Source organism: Pelophylax lessonae (genome assembly GCF_965119305.1).
Source record: "Pelophylax lessonae genome assembly, chromosome: 13".
Lineage (NCBI taxonomy): Eukaryota > Metazoa > Chordata > Amphibia > Anura > Ranidae > Pelophylax > Pelophylax lessonae.
Genome location: NC_138780.1, coordinates 157,103,898 through 157,112,885, shown reverse-complemented (window position 1 = coordinate 157,112,885; position 8,988 = coordinate 157,103,898).

The following is an 8,988-nucleotide window of genomic DNA, read 5'->3' as shown; positions in this document are numbered from 1 at the left end:
AAGGAATGTGCTGTATTGATATAAATCACCTAATAATGAACAACTCTTTGAAGATGAAGTAAAATGAGGTTTACCTAATAATAGTAAGTCTGCAGCCCCTTGTGACAAGGACATACCTCAGTAGTTTACCTGGCCAGTCAGAAGACAAGATTAAGTCACCATATTTCTGACACATAATCAATCTGCATACTTCCATTGCTCAAGCAGTTACCAATAAAGAAAAAATCACTCATATTCAAAAAGGGGAACATGTGATAGCTTTCCATATATCACCACAATTAATATTATATATTGCACTCAAGAGGCTTAAATGGTCAGTATGGGATAAACTGAATGATGAGCGGCTTCTAAATAAGAAGAATTTATCACTGATCTTGAATTCCGAATGAAAGCAACAAACATCTGTGCATTACTGGCAAAATGTACAGTATATAAACATTTACAGACTTGTTCAATGCAACAGGGCAAGGGGTATAACCCTTGGAGATCTGTTTATTAAATGGAGACTGTAGACTTTATGTATTTAAAAGGACACTTTTGTGCATTACATGTATTGCTGTCATTTTCTTCTAATGTTCCTACTATTTTTATTTCTGAAAAGGAGGTGGGTAGGGAAGATAAGGAATATGATTTCTATTTTTTTGGAAGGGTGAGAATAAGCCATTTTCTTCCATGATGTTCATATAGTGAAAACATTAGGCCAAACCCCATTTTGAAAGCTACAGAACACTTCCTTTAAAGATGTTGTAAACCTCAGAAAAAAAAAAAAAAACCCTGAAAGACAAAATGAGCTAGTATGCATCGGATACTAGCTCATTATGGAATACAAAAAATATAATAACATAAAAATAGATGTTTTAATTTTTTTATTGGCTGTGTTTTATAGCCGAAAGTAAAATAATTATTGTTTATTTTTCCCCCAGAATTGTCACTCTTTTTTTGTTTATAGCACAAAAAATAAAAACCGAAGAGGTAATAAAATACCGCCAGAAGAAAGCTCTATTTATGGGAAAAAAAGGACATACATTTTATATGGGTACAGCTTTGCGCGACCGCGCAATTGTCAGTTAAAATAACGCAGTGCCATATCGCAAAAAATGGCCTGGTCATTAAGGGGGTAAAACCTTCTGTTCCAGAAGAGGTTAAAGGAATCCCATGGCATTCCCCAGTCACCAGAACTAGTGTCCCCACGGGAAGATTTCCCCGCTATTAATTTTTTGGGGAAAACACAAAATTTGGGATTTTCTTTTACTTTCCCTTTTTACTGATAAAGGTAAACAGGACAAATAGAGAAGGTAGATCTCCCCAATGGGGGCACAGATAACAATAAAAACTGACAAGGGTTCCCATCCCTCTTAACTCCAAAACTAAAAAAAAGTTTTGCATTTAGTTATACTTTACCTATGACTTTGCCTGCTGATTTTGACCACACTTATTATTAAAGCGGTTGTACACCCAAAAAAAAACAAACCTGCAAGACAAAGGCATAATGAGCTAGTATGCATCTTACTTACCTTAGAACGATCCCTGCGGGCGCTGCCATTACCCCTCGGCATCTCTTCCGGGTTCGGCGGCTCCGGCGCTGTGATCGTGCCGGTTTAGGAGATATTAATTGTACCTACAGGTAAGCCTTATTATAGGCTTACCTATAGGTAAAAGTGTCAAAAAGCGGGATACTACCGCTTTAAGTGCAACACCCAGCCAGACCCACAGGACTGGAAAGCAAACAGACCAACTGGATAGATAAATGTCTTGGTGTAGATATCTGGAGGGAACAAAAGACTGATGACGTGGTAAAGGACTGCTGTGATTGGCCCTTTACCCTGATCTGTGATGCAGCAAATCTGAAGGACTCAACGATCACAGGGCACACTGCCTGCGTGTCGTAGGGGGCGAGCGAGCAGTGCGATTACGGGAGGACATCTATGGACACCCTGAAAGCCCGTAATGTAGCTGGTTTTGCACAGAGTGGCCCCAAACCTCCCACTTCTGGAGGTCACCCAGCCCTGCTCTTTTCCGTGTACCCCAAAGCAAGCCCCTCGCTATGGGGACACACCTGTAGGCTAGCTCTTGAACAAGGCTGTGTATGTCTATAGACACACACCCCGCCTCCGCCCCACCCCCGCTCTCTGCTCACAGGATTTATCCTGCTGCTGCTCGGCCCCTGTGAGAAGAGGACGAGAGGGGAGAGAAGTCCTGAAGCCGGAACAGTGTTGGATTGCTGAAAGGCTCAGGTAAGTGTTTAGGGGATGGAGGAATAATTAGTAGGGTGTTTTGTTTAACTTAATGCAGAGAATACATTAAAGTGGAACTAAACCCATAGTTTTAACAGCGTCAATAAATGGGTACATTCCAGCACATTCCGGGAATGTAACTGTCCCATTTGCTTGTGCTCTCATCCAAACTGTCAAGGGGCTAAATGGCAGCTTCCTTAGCTAAAAAGGATAGGAGGATTTCGTTCTGCTTCAATGTAAAACACATCCAGGCTTTAGAACTACTTTAATTTGCTAAAGCACCATGAATCATAAACAGTTGCTGTTTTTTTAACCTTTTTTTCATCCTGTGTTGAAAAAATTCATCTCCAACATCTTTGCAGCCACCTCCGGGGCTACATGCACAATAGGTGGACACAGGCAGTCCTCCTGTATAGGGCCCATCAGGTCTTCAGACTAAGTTCACCAGTGGTAGCCTGCAGTGTGTATGGGCCCCAAGATTTCTAATGGCAGCCATGTTGCTACCCCTCAAGTAGTCTCCTATGTACTCCCTTTATCCTGAACAAGCAAGGCCTCGGTGACATTCCCTCTGGTGAAACCATGCCAATAATCCCCCTTGCCCTGGTAACCAATAGCACCACTGTCCAGAAGTATGCTGCATTGTGGTAGAGAGGCCCCTAGGATTAAAAGATGATCAATAAAAGTGGCCCTTACTGTAGTAACAGCTTCATGGCATTTCTCAGGGCAGGCTTCTTCATGGTGACAACAGTGTGCTAAAATGGCAACTTGTAGCCTGCATGGGAAGCCTATGTGACTGGAAGACAATACAGGAACCTACCTGGGGGACAGGGACAGAGTATTGCCATCCCATAACAGGAAATGTCTGAACAAGGACCTTCATGGTAGTAGACATGTGTGATTTGCTTAGTTATGAATCGAAATTCAGACAAAATTTTCATATTTCTGAGATTTGGATGTATATGAGTCTCAGTCTCAGTATCACAATAGTAACACATTTCAAAAAATCTGAAATAAAATTAAAAAGAATAATTATATTTATAACGAAACAACAAATTAATTTGTTTTCATTGGTTTCATTCGGATGTCATGATGCAACAGTTTGGGCCTTTTGTTAAAGTTTGAAGCATCCAAAATAATGTGATGACATAAGGAATGATCTGAACTGATTCAGAGCCATTTCGTTTTTATGTTGCATTAACATTTTTGATTATTCTAAAAAATGCACTACATTTGAAGTGGAAACATATTGCAATAAATACAGTAAGGTATAAAAGTGAAATAAGATGATGCGTTCTGTGTTTGGGCTGGATAGAGGTGGACTCATCAGAATTTCCGAATCATAACATAAGGAATGAATCCAAAATAATTTTGTTCCATTTTTTTTTGTTATGATTCTAAAATTCTGATAAATCCACCTCCATCCAACCCAAACAGAGTGCATAATAAAAAAAAATTCCAGAAATAACAAACTAACACATTAAAACCAATCTTCTGAAATACCAGTCAATTCAAGACAAATATACGAAACAAATCCGAATATACGAAACAAATTCTGAAAACAAATCATTCTAACATAATGAATGTGATAAAACAAAATGATTAACCTAACAAATGAATCCAAAATGAAACAAAACACATTTTTCCGTGGTGCACATCTATACATTGTAGGATCAGTTACTAGTTTATTGAATGCTGCTGATTTAAAAATAATAAAATTACTTTTGAAATTACATTAACACGTCACCTCTAATAAGATTTAAATGATTGGGTTGAAATCTAGCTTAAAGCTGCTACTATGTTCTATACTACTTCAATAAAGTGTTACTAATCCCACATCATAAAAAACTATCAATAAATGGTGTATTACATGGTGTTCATACTCAATCAGTCACTATGAGGTTTGTTTTCTGTATTCTGCAAAAAAACTGGCTTTCTATCTCTACCTTCAGTTCATTTCCCCAATTCAGCTAGAGATTTTGCAGCTATGGTGGAAACATGCTCAGTTTTCAGTGAGTTTTTACGGTGGGCATTTCCTCCCTATCACATCTGAGCAGCCCTAGACTCTAGAGCCACACATGTGGTTGTACACAGTGGTAAAAGACAGCCCACTCCCTCCTTCCTCCTCCATGCCCACTAACCAGCTAAACACAATGGGGGTGGGATATTACATGTAGATTAATGGAGGCTTCACCTCCCTTTTATTTTAAGACACAGGCTGCAGGGGCATGGCACTACCTGTGACTGGCAGAAATCCACCCATACCACATTATTTTTAAAAAAATAATAAAGATTTGATTTCAATGTATTTGTATGCCAATTAAAAACAGTTTATTTATATTATTTATTTATTTTTTCTCTGTGTTCCTGTAGCACACTCCTAGGTAGGTGCTGGGGACTGCATAGTTTTTGAGTTTCCCAGCTTAACAGGGGAACTGTCAAGTAAATGTAAGTACTCTCTGCCTAACAGGGAGCAGTGATCCATTGATAGGGTCTGCTCAATGTGATCAGATGCTGCTTATGTTGTCTGCCTGTTTCACACTGATCCAATAGGATGGGGCATATTAGACAGTGGAAGGAAACCCTGACAAATGGGAGCATGGCTGTAGATACAGCCCTGGCCATTGGCAGAGGAATGGAAGAATGGGTGTAGATACAGCCCTGGCTATTGGCAGAGTAAGGTGCTGGGTGACTGTTTATATACCAAGAGAGCATGTGTGCACAGGGTCTTCAGCTTGTGAGCGTGGTCCCGGAGGAAAGGGGGTCACTGCCCCTCCTCTGTACAGGCTGCCATGCGGCCTCAGGTGGTCGACCTGAGGGCCAGAGTTACAGAAGCTGCAACCCAGATGTCCTGCAGAGCTGACTGAGAGGGAGAAATACCTGGAAGGATCTGTTCCTGGTTAGTGTGAGTACAGATCTATGTCTAGGGGCCTGTTCAGTGAGGGTCATCCCTTCATGTTTGGGAAGTAAGTGGACGGCTGCCAGCTAAAGAGGATACTGGTTAGTGTCCTGAAAAATCAGTGTTCATTGAGCCAGAGCAAGCAAAGGACTTATTCTTCCATACAACTGCAGTATGGTTCAGCAGAGGTTCTGCTATTCAGTTCAACCAAGTGAGGCCAAGTGAGAGTTGCCCTCCTTTGTGCATAGGTTGGAGTATCTCCCAAATCCCTTCTCCTATCCAAGTTCAATACAATAAAAATACAATAAAATACAAAAAAACAAATCCCCTAGATTGGTCATTGGATAACGAGCGGATGAGTGTGTACTTGGACGAGGTAAAATACCAAGCAACTGGCTGCATGATCAGAGGGATACCCAGGGAAATCTATAGTCAGCGACTCCGAGGGCAATGCTGCATTCCAAAGGCTGCTTTTCTTTTCTTTTGAACATGTGACCAGCAGCAGAGGAATGGAAGTTCCTCCTGCTTAGGTTCCCCTGCAGACAGGTTGGGAAAGAGCTGGGACATGTGAAAGCTGTATATCAAATTAAATTTTAATTACAATTTTTTAAATTTAAAATTTAAATAATTACAGTGCCATCATTCATATACAGAAATAGAAGGGATGATTTATGGTAAACAGTGTGTGTTTAGTATTACTTTAACTGCTACTACCTATGCATAGTGCTACTGATATTTTCATTGTAGCTGTATAGTTTTTGCTACATTCACATCAAAATTCCAAAGACCTTTTAGTTTTTGTTGCAAAGCACATTTATATGAAAAATCCAAACAATAAGCGCTGAATTTGTCCCAAATGGTAGATTTGCAGGCTGTTCTAACAGGTCTCAAAAATCAATACCAGTGATCACACCGCATCACTCGAAGGGTAAATGGGAAGTAAACAAGATACAAATGAAACAGACACCATTACAGACACATCATAGCTTGCAGGATGAACATATTTTAATTTTTTTTCCCTCCCAAAAACCAAAAGGAAAGCATATTTTAATCTGGTAACATATGACAGCAGCAATTAGACATAAACAGAACAGTTTTTGCCCGATGTTTGGAACGCAATTAATTATTAAGCTGAGTTTCCACCTTTGTTCCACCTCCAGTAAAAATTCATCGCCTCAACGTTCATCAAATATTGATTCTTTTCAACCAACGCTCATGCCTTCTCCCTTCAACATTATTATAATGAGGGATAACAATCAAATTGTCCTTGCTGAAACCCCATCATTTCCCAGTGCCATCTGCATTGATCCTTTTTGGTGGCTTTTACCATAAATTATTCCATTCAATTAACCGAACCTGCTCAAAGTGGCATTTTGCAAACTAAATAATTTATGGAGTGTTTTGGAGCAAACAAAAAACGATCTGCCTAATGTGTAGGCTTGCTACGAGCATTAATAATGATACAGGGATCACTGTAGATGATTGTCGTATTCTTTGTTCGGAGGAAGAAATTGCCCAGGGAAGGAAGGAATTTGTCATTAACAAATGAGACAGTGTTTCGGTGTCAGTTTGAACAGCCAACAACTTCATCACTTGTTGGAAAAAAAGAAACTTGCTTTTTTTACACCTGTACTTTTCTTTTTAGTATCAGTAGGATTATATACTGTATAGGTTTGAGCCCTTTAAAAGCAGATTTTAAGGAAAATGGGAACTCCCGTTTTTAGTAACTTTCTATGTAATGATGGGTCCAGTTCACTTACAGCTCCACATTTCTACCTGTAGACACATGTTGGTGAAGTCTGGTATAGCAGGGCATCCATAAAATACATTTATCCTCTATAGGGATTCCATCTATGTTTGGTTGGACTTTGGTCCTCCAATGTCTTTCTTTATTTTTTGCAAGGGATCAAAGCGAGGACTTCACTATGTTATTAGGAAGGGGCCCCAGAAATTTCCCATGTGCCTGCATGGAGACCCATCAGTGGAAGAAAACAAGGAGCCTTGTGGTCAGCATACAAGACACTTCTATGTTTCTTGGATGATTATCTGTGTACCTTTTTTCAAAAGGACCAGACCCAACTTATATTGATAAAAGCCGAAAGTGGTCATGAACTTAACCACTTAAGCCCCGGAAGATTTTACCCCCTTCCTGACCAGGGGGTTTTTTGCGATTTTTTTAACTGCGTGACTTTAACGGACAATTGCGCGGACGTGAGACGCTGTACCTAAACGAATTTGACGTCCTTTTTTTCCCACAAACAGAGCTTTCTTTTGGTGGTATTTGATCACCTGTGTGATTTTTACTTTTTGCGCTATAAACAAAAAAAGAGCGTACATTTTGCAAAAATAACAATATTTTTCACATTTTTTTTATATGAAATTCCCCCCCAAAAAATGTAAAAATCAAAATTTTTTAACATTTTTGGCCAATTTGTTTTCTGCTACATATGTTTGGTAAAAAAAATAGCAAAAAGCATATTTTGATTGGTTTGCGCAAAAGTTATTGCGTTTACTAACTAAGGGAAAGATTTCGGTCATTTTTGGTGTTTTTTTTTAACGCGTAATGGCGGCGATCTGCAATTTTTTTTGCGGTACTGCGACATTGCGGCGGACAGATCGGACCCTTGACTGACATTTTTGACACTTTTGGGGTTACCAGTGACATTACTGCAGTAATCAGTGCTATATATATGCACTGTTACTGCAAAATGACACTGGCAGGGAAGGGGTTAACTTTATTGGGGAGGGAGGGGTTAAGTGTGTCCCTAGGGGCGTGCTTTTTACTGTGATTGGCTGTGGCTACTAGTGTAGGAACAGTGATCAATGGTCCTACATAGTAGAACCATATGATCACTGTTTCTACACAGGGGAGAATGACAGGCGGCTTGTTAACATCAGCCGCCTGACTTTCTCCCTCTGCAACGACGATCGGCGATGCACTGACTTCCCTGTGAACGAGCCGCGGCGTAGATCTATGTTACTTTGCCTGGCCGGGGCTGACCGCCGCAGTAAATAGTCGTGCAGCGGTCGGCAACCGGTTAAACAGTAAAAAATTGGTGTTATAGGAAATATCTAGAAGTGGTAATTGTTCCTAGGGAGTGCTCAGAAAAATTTACATTTTGTCTTGAATTCCTCCTGCAAAATAGCAATGCAATTCCTGTTAAATGAGGGTGCCCAGGCACTCCTGTGCCTATATCCTTATACTGTAGCTCTATATCTACATTGTGAGATTCAAGGCACCACTGCCTCTGACTGCTAGTCTGAAAAGATTTGAAATGGGATCTTGGAATGTCATTACAGTTTTGCTTACTGTTCTTCTTGGAAGTCTCAGTTTCCCAGCAGGTTAATCCCTCAGCATTGGTGCAATGCTCAGCAGGGGGTGGCAGCAGGAGAACTAAATATTCTGTTTCTCCTTTTCAGGTGTAGTGCACCCCTTAAGGAGCCACAAGTAGAATGGGATCCCCCACCCTGCACAGCCAGGCACACCAAATTTCCACAGGCACTCTGAGTTTTATTGAGGGATATAACTTGAATAGGGATTGGAGTTCATGGGATGCCCACTTGACTTCAAACAACAAACTTCAGGGCCAACTCTTCAGGGACAACTCTTCAGGGACAACTCTTCCTATATACAGTCTAGATACAGCTCCTCGTCTTCCCCCAGCACACACTTGCTTGCAGAACCCAGCTATGTCATTCTGTAGTATCTTTGTAGCAAAGGCCCACTACAGGCAGAGGCTCAGCCCCTGTACTTGCAAAAAAGATGGGGTGACACAGCTCACAGTTTTCCATCACTTCCTTTCTGTGGTCACTGCTCCCAGCACCACATTTCCAGGTCCTGGTAGCCCTCCTGGCTGC